Source organism: Varroa destructor, unplaced genomic scaffold (assembly GCF_002443255.2).
Source record: "Varroa destructor unplaced genomic scaffold, Vdes_3.0 BEIS01000006.1, whole genome shotgun sequence".
Lineage (NCBI taxonomy): Eukaryota > Metazoa > Arthropoda > Arachnida > Mesostigmata > Varroidae > Varroa > Varroa destructor.
The window spans coordinates 13,452,992-13,466,440 of record NW_019211459.1 but is presented as its reverse complement, the minus strand read 5'-3'; positions in this window follow the sequence as shown (position 1 = coordinate 13,466,440).

The following is a 13,449-nucleotide window of genomic DNA, read 5'->3' as shown; positions in this document are numbered from 1 at the left end:
ACGACAATGCTCGGTGCTATGTTCCGAGACAAAGCGGTTTGACTCCCTGTAATGGGAAATTGGGTCACACCGCTTTTTTTTTTTCATTTGATTACCGCACCCGCTAGATCGACGCAGGCTTGCTTCGAGAAGACGTAATTCAAAACAAATCAATAATCAGCGTCTTCAGGGCTAATATAGATAGGATAAAAAGGTCATACGTAATAAACGAAATTAACTCGAGAAGGTGAATCTTTTTCAAAATTAGCAGCACTTACAATAAGTAAAAACATACTGGCTATCGGCAACTACGGAAGAAACAAATTGACAGAATTAAACCAACACTAAGATAAATTGACAGTGCTATCACGATTGATTGGCGGAGCCATATCCCCTTGTAGATTACCTCAAACGGTCAATAATGAGAACACAATCGCAGTAATTGACCAAACGTAGAATAATTTCATTGGTTTTGAGCGATTTCGGTAGCTCAGTACGCCTTAACTTTACACCCGCAAGTTCATTCATCTATTTAGGAAGAGAAGAAAATCCCTGTGGCACCTGACTACAAGTTGTAGCAGCTTGTTGTACGTGATTTTCTTAATGTGTTAGCGTTAACCCGGAGCCCGCGCCGCAAATTTCTTCAGGTCCTTTGCATAGGTTGCCCTGGAAATCGGGCTGCCGAGATAGAGATTGCCTTGAAGACCCTTACACTCAGGTTAAAGGTTATTCTAACCCGCGGTTGCTTCCTAAAGCGGGCTGAAAATTGCCCCATGAGATGGGTTTATAACTGACCTGTGGGGGATGAAAATCGCTTTGTGGGGCCGCCTGGAAGGTGTCCTAAAAGGGAAAGCAACGCATACCGTCTACTGGTTCCACGTAAACCAAAACGCGCTCTTCCATACCATCGCTCGTCGATTCTAGTTAAATGCAAAGTGTCAATCGCTGAAATACACTGTTGTAAATGGAATTCACTGTAGTAAAATACTGAGCTGGCTTTCGTTTTTAGATTTTCCTTTTTGGTAGCTAACAGTGTATTTTGTAGGGATTGTTCGAGAACATTGAACCGCATCATCATCCACAGTACCGGAGCCCGCTTTCTAAGTATGACACTAACCCTTAAACGTTATCTTCTACGCCGTCCACTACTGGCTATGTGTTGGCAGAAAACAGAACAGAAGAAAAGAAAGAACGGTAATTGACGGATATGAGATTAAAAAGAAAAAACTCTTATTCATCTAGATCTGTGAAGTGTAGAACTGGCAATGCTTTTAACAGGAATAACCTTGCTTGGGAAAATGGGTTTCGGTCGTTTCGGCTTAATCTTGCGTCTACTTTTTGATCGCATGGACCATGAACATTGGGTACATCATGCGGCATGCTTCTATGGATGGCCTTGATAGCATGTTTCTGACTCGATAGCTTTGTGCGTGGCAAAATTGGCCACTGGGAATCACACAAGGCAGTAAACACATTAGCCGAGTGAAAACCCGTTGGCGTTCTATATCTATCTGACAAAGATGATATAGTTGATTCGATATTCAATAGGCTAATGTTCGGTCTATTTTAACATGTCGTACGAGTAGGCTGTTTAATGCAGTCCTTTTTGGGCAACCGAAACAAAACTATACTGACCACTGTTACAATCTACTTATTTAGTTCTGTAAAATAAGCTGTTTGATCAAATTTTCGTACTTTAAGCTTGTTTCAAAAGTGTTGCTGATTATACAAATAGAGTTGAACAAATGCATGGTTACCATGCAGTGCTCCCATGGCTATCCTTCATATTGGGAACCACAATCCCTGGTTGTCACAAAAATGACATTCACAAATCTGTGGGGAGTATCTATTGTAATTTTTCGGTTGGGACAATTGGATTACTACGATACGGGATATGAGCGGCCGACAATATCGGCTTCTTCCAATTGTTCCAAGCAACAGTTGTTAGCCATTTTACTTGGTGGCGACAAAGATCAGCTGACCACCTTTGAATAATGTAACGTAAAGTAATATAATAACAAAGTAAGTCAAACTATTCTAACATGGTAAAGTCAATAAAAACCAATCTAGCAGACTGATAAAGAAATCAATTCGATAGGCATCGGAATAGCTTTTTCTTTTGTTTATTTATAAAAATATTTGTTACATTATTCGCACGTTCCCTTATTTCTCTAACAACCTTTAGCAAAAGGTTAAAAAAAAAAAACCGTTGCAGCTTATTTATTTTTATGTATTTTTTTAGTTATTTATAAAGAAAGACACTTCACTTTCCAGTTACATTATTATCCCGGCACGAAAAATTCGTTGGGTTTGGTCCTTAGAATACACTTGTCTGCCCCCAATATATACTTATTAATCTGGTACGTTTTGCTATTTCCTTTGCAGCGCCATAATACCAGAATCATTATTGCTTTAAACTATTTGTCCTTCAGCATTTTCCATAGCTTTTTGGTTCCGTGAGGACCGACAAGAATGCTAGTGAATCTTGGTTTACCAGATGGCCTTCCTAGCTGGGCCAGTCACGCATACCTTCATCCAATTTTGATTGGTATTAGAAACGATCTCGAATCTAGTTGGCTAAAAGTTACACTTATTACGGAATTTCAGGGTTAACATAAATTTGATCGTATCACTTTCTTCGTATATGGAATAAAGTTACGTTGGGATTGTCAGTGAAACTTTTGAGCGAAAAGACACCATACAAATACAATATATAAAAGGGTCAGCGGAGGCGGAATGGGTTAAACGAGAACGGCTGGCGTGCAACAGAAGACGCTGTTACTAGCCAGGCCTATCGTGGCCCTCAATCGTCTCATAGTGAGTCTGGGCTCAATTGGTCTATGGGGAAAAACGCGAGAGGGCCTTGGGCTATTTGGCATTTTGGATTAAACATATTTGAATGAACCGAGAAAATGAATTACAGGGAAGCGTTTTGCTATAAGGTTTGGTCAGATGTTCTTCTCGGCCACCCTTGTGGGCGCAAAAAATTTACAGACCAGCTGATTTTCAGCGTCTATATCTAAAAACTAAAAGAAACGCTTTCCATAAAAGTGAAATAATGTGTTATAGTGAGCATCAATGGTAGGCGGGATGAAGGCAAGAAGAGAACCTTGCAAAGAACTTCCAAACTAACAATCCATAAGAAAGGTAAGTTCAAGGAGGTCGAAGGGCTAGTGTGTTTTTCCTTCTGAACCGGTGTTCGACGCTGCTATATTACCCGGCTTTTTGATGTGATGCCGTAAAGTTTTCAATGCTAAAAAAGATTTAGACTCAAGAATGAAAACGGTATAAAATACCTGGTAGTGGCATCTAAAAGCAAAGGCAGTAGTAAAAGCGAGCTGGAGGGTGTGTATTCCCGAATAGTATTCTCTAGTCCAGGCCATATCTTTTTACTTTTTACGCAAATTAGTAATAATCATAATAATAAACGTATGTTTTAGTATGTCGATTGAAGCATTTTAACAAACTAAATTACTTTTGTGTGCGTTGGCGGAATCGTCACGTGCTAGCGTTAATTCTGCTAAGCTACCTAACAGTGTTTCTAGGGTGGCCGACTGAATGAACTGATTCCGTATAAGCTAACCTATCTAAACTACTAACTTGATTGTCTGGTTCAATCCGTGTTAGATTGCACTGTGAGCACAAGGGCTCTACAACACCCCCATGTGAAATGTGTATTTAAGAGGTGGTGTTACGTGACACGGCAAGCTTTCGGTAGGTTTCAGTTCTCCTTTAACAGGACAAAATGATCTCGTAGATACATGAAGAAATTCTGTGTCGAAGATCAATTCGGCCAACGATTTACCTCAGTCGAAACAAGCGAACCCTGCAGATGACCTGTTCTGCAAAACCCGTCCTTGCGCTCCTTTATGTATGTTAAAAGGCCGAATGCTGGTTACTGACTCGAAAGGGCCATTACCCTTCATCGCTCTTGGATTGGTAGTGATAGCGGCACTAGCGATCTAAAATAGCAACGGAATCGCTTCCAGGACAAGCAAATCTGCCAGCTACAACTGCTCGGATCAACCACAGCTATAGTATTAGCTTTGTAGGCACATTTGCGCTCTATTCTTCTTTTGCTAGAGCTGCCTTATAGTTTTACAATAGGACGGCCAAAGGACCTAGTGCAGCGCAAAAAGTGCAATAAGAATTGCTGTGTCATCAGTTCCAAGTCGAGTTCCTGAAAGCGATCTTGACGATGCCGGAGGCCATTGCCGCCGCCGCCGCCACTGCAAGCGAAGAAAAGCAGTGAACTTACCGCAGGGCTCCTGCCCCAGTGTCACACTAAGTCACAGCAGATCAGACCAGGCCGGAAGACTACACTACAGTAAACGCTACTATCGCATGAATGGCACGAACAACTATATATAGAAAGGTGGCAACCAAAAACGGAAGCAGAACACCGTATGCAGGATCAACTAAAAACTCACTAATAGATAAACTGGCCGCGGATTGGAAAGGTTGGCGACGTTTATGATAGGGCCTATGTTCTGGGCCATGGGGCAAACAGCGGAATGGGGGGATGGACGGGAAAACCTGTCTCTAGACGGTCGATTAGTTCTCTATCTTTGCCGCAACTGGTGCGTAAGGCTTCGGACATTTAGCAAAATGCGAATGGCCTAGATGGAAAAAAATTTGATGTGCATGCAACCAGCTGCCGCAGACACAGCTGCATGTGGCCGTTGTTTTTATTACCAGTGATTATTACGATAGTACAATATTAAACGAGTGCAAACAGATTTGCCTAGCTAAATGCAAATGTGTATAACCCGGGTCACCCTTTGTATGTGTCGTACCAGCTAGGTTAGCACTTATATATTTGAACGCAACTATCATTTCGAGTTTATCATCTAGCGAACGTAAAAAGTTCTAAGACCTGTTACTGTGCTTCTGTGTACTTGTAAGTTGCTTTTTCCTTCTCTCAAAGCTTTACTATTCTAATATGATGCCGAATAAGGGGTTAGGATTATGTACTTGGTGAGTCTGAAGAGACATTTAGGACGCATTTTTTCGGATATTTCAGCTGAAACAAGCAGTTCGGCCGTTGTTCAGAGTAGAGATAATATACAGCATAGCCGACAACTACTAAGTTCAAAAACCTTTTCCTGAGCTTTTTAAGCACCTTTAATTTTTTGCCTTTGCAGAACCACAGTTTTCCTTCTCGAAAATAATTTTTGGCGTTAACTTCAACATACTAAGTTTCTTTCAATGTACCGTAAGACGAGAGAAGGAAAATACAATTCAGAGAAAGTTGTCATGCCTATGCCTATTAATGGGTAGCTAATGCGTCTCTTTAAGGTTGTCACGATAACCAATAACTACCAAGCATGCTACCACGCTAGTTCAAATCATAGCGTGGGCAAAAACAACTGCGAAAAATCAATGAGAGGGAAAATAGAACCTTCACAAAGAAATAAAAGTTTTAAGGAAAATAAAGTAGTATTAGTAAGGTGAATACTTGCTTATACGGTCGCCGTGCTGTTTCATAGGCGTATCGGAGAAAGCCCAGATAAGTCTACCAAGACCCGCCGCAGTTGAACCATTATTGGGGAGGGGGCAAGTTCTTAATGCCACATTTAACAAAGGTGATTCAGAGGGCTTGTTCACAAAAACAAAGCAGTTTAGAAAGCCAAAGATGTCTCGTTCGCCCTATTTGAACCTATCTAATGTCCTCTATCTAAACCACGTTGCTGAAGAACATTTATGTTTCGAAATTTACCATGATAGTATGCAAGTGTTATTACAATAAAAAAAAACAAACAAGACCGGAGGCAGCTAAAAGGAAACACTTAGGGCCAAATGTGTCCTATTAAATTGTAAAAGGCGATCAAAATGCAATAATTCGTTAAAGCGAAGCCGTTACATTTATAAAAACGCAGGCTTAAATATCTATTCTGTTACAATATACACCGGCCTTTGGATCATATTCTTCATGAAGAAATGTACATATATGCACAGGTTATAACTGCAATAGAATTTAAGAGTGAAAATCTTATTAGGCTGCACAATGACCTCAACGTAAAGTAGACCTTTAAGAATCTTAGACTAATTAGAAATAGATAGGTCAACGCTGTTGAATTGTTTACCAGTGTTAAACTCTTAATGATTTCAACTGGCGACATTATATATCTTCAGTAGAAAATAATCTTTTATATAATAATAATAAAATTTCATTTTAGACGGGATTATAGCTATAAAACCGTTAAGTTTGATTTTATCACACTCTTATTTAATTCAACTCAATAATGAAAAATTATTGCTTAGATAAAGCATAATAGAATAATGGGGTCTGTACGTATTATATGTACAGTACACGTCGTGGCCATAACCATTTCTGCTCAAAAGTTTCCTGCCCTCAGTTGCAGGAGTTTCTTGCATGTTTGTTGTTGTGTCGTACGCTTTTTGTTTTATTATAGCTATACTTTTCTAGCGTGAGGTATTTAGTGTGCAGCTGTTTACGATAGATGTGGATGGGGCAATTGAAACAAATGCCATGCAACAGCGACAGCCCTTTCTCTCAGTACCCTGACTAGAGAGCCTGGTCTTCGTCTAGGCTAATGGCTAGCCCCACATTCTCAGCACGTGAAGTACCAAAATGCTTCTATTAACGTGTGTTGCAATTTCGAAGAACCACCAAGGATTTTGTGATATGTTATACCATGTAATGTTTGTTTTCTACGCATATACATTCAAGTCGTGTTGAATGTTTATCATCAAAAGTGAATAGATGAAAGACTTTGGGTTTTTACTACGAGGTAGCCAGGCAACATCTTTTTAAATACTCGCGCATGACACACAGCGACTGATCTAGCGAGTCGTGGCCTTGACACGTTGAGCGTTTCTGTTTCACTTTACCTCGTTAGCAAGCCAATTCTAACGTCTGCCTCGTGTCTTACGCAATCCGTTTAAGGTCAAACGGCATTGGCTATGAAGAGTGCAAATGACGGTCACGTAACCATTATTTGAACACTTTTAATTTTAATTAAATTTAATTAAACACATTTAAAAAATTCATGAATAAGGCCTTCAATTTTATGCAAATTTCATCTATCGAATCGAGTAATTATCAATTGTCCTGAACATGTATTTTCATACACGTATGGATTAAGCATGTGATATAGGCGCTTGTATACCACGTATAGCTACTTCATCGCGATGACTGTATGCCTAAAATATACATTCTCGCTTCTTATGGAAGAATAATGTTCTTACGCAAAGAGACAAAGATAATTTCCAACAGTTTTCTCCTAGGTTTTCCTGAATATGTGTGTGGAAGGACGATGTCCTGCCAACTGTCCACAAAACTTGTATTGTATATGTATATATACCGTAACAAAGGAAATCTATGAATAAATACACGTCCATACCTATACGAGATTAGAAGAAGTGGCGGTAAGGCGCTCGTTTCTGCTATTCATTTCGGTGGTAGCTATGGAGTTGTTAGCGTGTGGCTGAGGTCACAGAGGAGCGCATCGAACGCTGGCTCATTGAAGGTCGCTCACAGTGATACTCAACGAAAGGAGGCCCAAGCAGTGGGCTGAAGAGTACAAGCAGCTCGCAGAAGAAAGGATATGGCTACCAGACCAGATTGTGAGGTGGGTGTTTTGATCTTCGCAAGGAATGGCCGTGCTTCGTTGGTTTAAAAATCTCTACAGGGGAAACGTGGAAAGCGCTAAATAGAGGAGAAAAGGTCTTCTTCCTGAGGAAGCCGACTCGCCTGGTAAGCGGTTTTTATCTCCGCAGGAGGAAGAAGGCCTTGATCGGTGTTTGTGCTCTAAACGAGCACTGATGGATGAGCTGGAGGTCAAGCTCAAGATCAACCTACTTCTGGCGAACGCCCAAGGAACCTCGAGACTGCCTAATTTTTCTAACTTCACCGAGTCGATTTGTACGTTGATTCGAGTAACCCGATCTTGTGAGCTGGATAATCTCGACACGCTCTTCCGGAAGCGCACCGAGTAAAGAGGAAACACTAATTGGTGTCATTGTGGGAGAGGACGATATATGAATTCGGAGGGTCCGCGGTAGGAGTTGGAGCTTACAAGACAAGGCAAACTGAATGGAAGACTTCAATCGTGTCTCGAAGGCCGTGCTGTGGACCCTCCAACTAATATAATCATTATTTAAAATGACATTTCAGTGCATCGATCATGGCGCATCAAGTTTTCAATCTTTAGTGAGGGCAAGATTAAGGTCGATACTTTCATCTTCAACGAAAACATGACCAGTTCCGTTAATAAAATCAGCGGAAGTATTAAAGTTTCTAACTTAGAAAACTTGGACGTGAACTGATGCTGCGCCATTCTCCGGACAGAGGAATAGGGGGTTGGAATTCATAGGCGGTGGCGACATGTGCCGGCTGGCGGGGAAACGCCACAAACGCGCAACCCTCGCTACTACGTTGACCAGGAATCCGCGAATCTTCCGCTAGAAAATAAGCATCTTGCTTATTAAGCGGGATGAACATTTGCTATTGCTGTGGGTATTACCACGATAACAAAGTGCATTTTCGCCGATTAGTAGGTCTGAGTGCCTGGGCCTGTTGGCGAAGATTCCTGCAGAGCGTTCCCGATTGCGCCAAAAACTGGCTTTTGTGTTATTCGCTAGTCGGCTTGGAAATGCCGCCGGAAAGATGTACAAAGAGATGACAGGAGAATTCAGAAAGAGTAACGTTAAATTACGTGCGATAGAGGCTAGCAATTGTGAGATAAAGGGAATGCCGCCGGATAAGCCTCGCCGAGTTGTAACGAGGCAAATACATAAGGAAATACTGTGTAAAACATCGGAGCCCGAGCAGTTCTAAATCGCTGATTTCTACCATTTAACAATAACGCTAATTTAATCTGTCCTAAACCGTACACTAACTTGTGTCCAGGTGGAGCGAAAATATTGCTGTAATAATGCGGCGACTAAAACGTCTGCATGCTAAACTTAGAAAGAAGTTGTGAGAGACTGAGAGATTTTGTGCTAGAAGGCAGCCATTTGACATAATTCCTAGCGACTCAAGTATCAAACGTACTACACGATAAACATTTTGTAAATCGGGGAAAAGTATGTTTGGTATTACTTAAAAGATATGTTCTCAATCATGTCAGTGTTTATACATCTTTTATGAGTGTAATCTCCTTGTTCGCTTCTTACCAAGCCCTACGCTTCGTATAGCGCATACATACATTTTGAGAAATGTTTTTGTTGTTCGATGCTGAGCCTAGGTCACTATGAATGTTCCGTGCGTAGCTGGCTTTTCAATTTAAGAACGCCTTAATGTATTGCCTAGATCCTACGCATTTACAGACATCTTACGCCACTCAGGCTTCTTCAGCAGAGCTTGCTGTGCCATCTGCAACTTAAAATTCAACGTTCTGTGCTGAGGACCGGTACCTAAGTCATGTCCGTTTTTGCCTGTTTCTTTCTTTGCTGATTCTTCGTGTGCTACTGGTGAAATATTACGCACTTCTAGCACTAGCAGGCCCCTTATTGTCATTTTGGTAGGATCGAAAAAGGTAATCACGAGCCGGCATTCAAAAAATGAGTATGGTGGTAAAAAATATTATGTCTCGATCTTGAATATATTCAAGGATTTGGGGGAGTCATCAGGAGGGAACTTACTCACGCTTAGGATTTTATAGTTAAAGGCTGTACTTTATCGAATAATTGTTCTTTTTCAGAAACAATTTAAAACAACCCCAATTAATTCAACGAATTGCTAGGCCGAAAAAATTAATTTTTTTAAATATTAGAGGGCTTTCTTAAACCCTCGTGCCCTCGGTACTCGTCATATACCACATCTATTCCGGGTTGTATCAGCATGTTTTTACCCTAAACACGACTAAAAATTGTTGCAAGTACTGTTTTGCTAGCAAACATACGCATCTTTGAAGTCGAAATTAAAGGTGAAATTTTACGACCCTTAAGGTGAGAAACGAACTTGTTGGTCGCGTGTAACATTCTTCTACTATCCGCAAACGGAACATCCCAACTAGGAAATAATTAACCAGACAAGGCATTATTCATGATTTAATTTAATACTTATACATACACACACACACAAACAAATAGATCACTCCTGCTTCATAACAGAGGCAACACCAACATGTCTACGATCAGCAGTGACCTGTGGAAATAGTTTTAGCAACTGAAATTTTCTACACATGCTAAATTGTTTCATACCTAGGTACTAGCCATAAAGCCATTGCCAGCTGCATGGTATGGTGCGGCACGGAATGAAAAACCGATGCACTAGCGGAAGTAGCCTCTTTGCAGCATACACGGATTGATTGATGAAATTCATAGCCTTGGAGGCTTCAAGCGAGGTTCTCTATTAGTCTTTTTAGCTAGTCAGAGGTGTTTGATACAGCCGAGGGAAGTTGACCGCCGATCGAATCTTGTATGCACCCTCAATTAACCGTTTTTTCTACCCTACTTCGATGTGAGCATTATGCTGAAAAGCTATCACAACGATCTATATGCTGTTTTTACAGCCAGCTGAATATTCCGGCTCATTAGCAAAGGCATCTATTGACGGCGTGAATCTGAACATGGCCTCTGTCAACGGACGTCTTTGGAGCGACAGATGCCTCGTTCGAATAAGCGATCAAGCTGCCGATTTACGGTGAAGGCAAAGCCAGAAAAGAGAAAAATGAGATGGTCGAAGACCACGCGTTGCATAGCTGTACAATAGGAGATTCGTGTTTGTTTATATTTTCGTTGTGTTTGTCGCTGGTGGATAGTGCGACTTTCATTAAGTCAAACATACGCACGCACACATGAATACACATAAATCCACATCAGGTCCAGAAGGATTGCTGACACGGCACATATCACTAGTTGGCTAGCAAAGACATCCAGAGGGCTATAAAAAATCTTTTCAAGGAGATGGCTATATGGAAACAAATACGTTACCTTTATAGAAAACGGGAAAGCTATTTCAACCACAAACCAGATCTGTTATTAATTATAACCAGCAGATTTGAGGTTATGTGTCTACAAACTTGCTTGCCCATGGCCAACTTCCTCGGCCTGTTTGTCTTTGACCAAGAAATTCTAGCAAGTTTTGACTTTTGACCGTTGTCCATTATTAATGGGATCTAATAAATTCTATCTAGTCCTTCAAACTGTCGACGTGTGGCGAACCTTAAGTTCTTTCTAAGAAAGTTTACTTATTCAATACGAACAACAGAAACCTGCGAAATGTCATCTCATATCAACAGCGCCCCAAGATAAACTCTTTTCTGTAGTTTTTTTCATTTCATTCTGTCTTTGTTGATAATGATCCTGGTTGTGATTACACTGTAGCTTTCGTTCGAATCGTGCATGTATCCCTTGGGAATACATATTCGTCCTTGTGCCGTTATACGAGGCGCAAATACTCCCTAGTAGGTCTGCCTAGCTTCCTCTTACTACGAATTTAGGTCGATATCCACTAAAAACAAACATTTAAAGTGACTTGTCTCCAAACGACCCACCCACGGCAAAATCGATGATGACACTTTTTACAAACTTTCGACAGCTTGTTCCTGTCTCTCAACAAATATGAACGTTAGATTGGCATTGGTGACCATGAAGCAGCGCCCGGTCTGTCCGATAGATCAATGACGTTCCGCGGGGCCAGAGTTTAATAGCCATATCCGTCATGGTAACCATAGGCTTTCATGTTTCGCTGTCATATAGAATATGTTCACCTATGCACACAAATTACTCACAATAGTAACATTGTCATGATGTTTTGCACCAAGCCGCTTTTTTTGGAAAAATTGTAATGTGCCGCATGATTGAGCTTACCTTCAATGCTCCATATATATATATATGCTCTTGCTCATTTTTCAGCTATTCCATATGGGATTCAAGTTAATGTAGAAAATATATTCGTTAAAACGAAATAGTATCTTAGATCTTATTATGCTTTGCAAATGTCATTACAGCAGTAGTACTGATGAACACTTTTATTATCTAAATACACATACGATATACGTTCCATCATACCAGTCTAATATCTGCACCAACGTTGACCGTTCGTGCTAATATTAAAAAAATTTTCAATGATGGGCATAGTTGATAGCAGTAATCCGGCCATCGCCAAGCGCCTTTCAGCCCATGTTCGTACAGGACTATTATTTAGCCCCTGTTCCTTGAAAAATCTCATTGTAGTTCGCCACATAAAATGTTTGTGTCAAAATGCAGAATTGACCTAAATAGCGTCATTTGATGACGTTAAATTGAAGGGTTTGTCTGTATTCATTTGTATCAGCACAGTTAGTATAAATGCTATTCATTGGAGCAATACCTAATCCTTATGTGATGACAGCAATGCCTGGGGCTATTTGCACCTGTCCTATCCTCACGGCGTAGAGCCAGCCGTCCGCGTTCTCAATTAGTTCATGCCGATTCTCTACGAATACGGTGATTTCCGGTTAACAATCATCCAGGGTTCGCTGAAACGAAGTCATACGATTATTCCCAATATCTTCGAGTCCTCATTGCGACGCCGGTTGAAATCTTCGGCTATTAGCATCGCGTTTTCTCTCATTTCGACATTTTTTTTTTATTAATTCAACTGCTAGTCGATTTAAGAAATGATGGTTGTGTTAGCTATTCCATCTATGCTCAAAGGTACCATCACAAACCGCGGTCCTGCAACTTTGCCGATCAGTACTCTCAGTATTTGATAGTCTCTCGGCGGCTTGGCTATTTTCGATTCGCTATTTTACGAAGTTAGGACGCGCCAGGACCGCCACAAATGCTGTTTATTCGTACCATACCACATAGGTATATAACGATAAGGAGGCGAAATGTCTAGTATTATTGGTACGGGCCGTATATATGTATACCTTTGCTGAAGGGCAAAACAGCTTTAGTTAGCCACATAAGTGATTAGTTCTACGTAAAGCCATCCGTTTTCTCCCTGTGCGCTATTGATTCCTTAGAACTTTCCAGCTATAAACAGGAGATAACAACACTTCCTAGTTATATCTAATGTATTTCCTAGTACATTGCGTATAGATATGTTTGTCGTATAGATAGATATTATTGGCAGGCAGAAGTACTTTCATACTCCGTTCTCCGAACTTGGGTCCTTTCTACAGTCACATCATGACGGACTTTGAGCAGCACCGGCTACCATCGCCGTACCATAAACTGTTATTGTACTTCAGCTAGTGAAAGCTGAGGGCAAGCCAAATAAATGGGGGTATTTGGTCTACACACCGTAAAAAGACACACTTCCCGAGGCGCGTTGGACCGATTTCGGAAAAAAATATAAGCTCTATTTAATAATGTATCTCGCCTCAACCTGCGTTGCAACCCTACATTAGCGTAAATTCTGCGCTGGATTTCTATACCTATCAGAATTACAAGTTGAAACAAACCGAGTATGCTACTCACCATTGTGGTCAAAAGTCGAAAGTGGTAAAAGATGATTCCACTGAAAGTCACTGTCCTCCTGGTATTATGGCGGCGGTGATGGTGCCGACC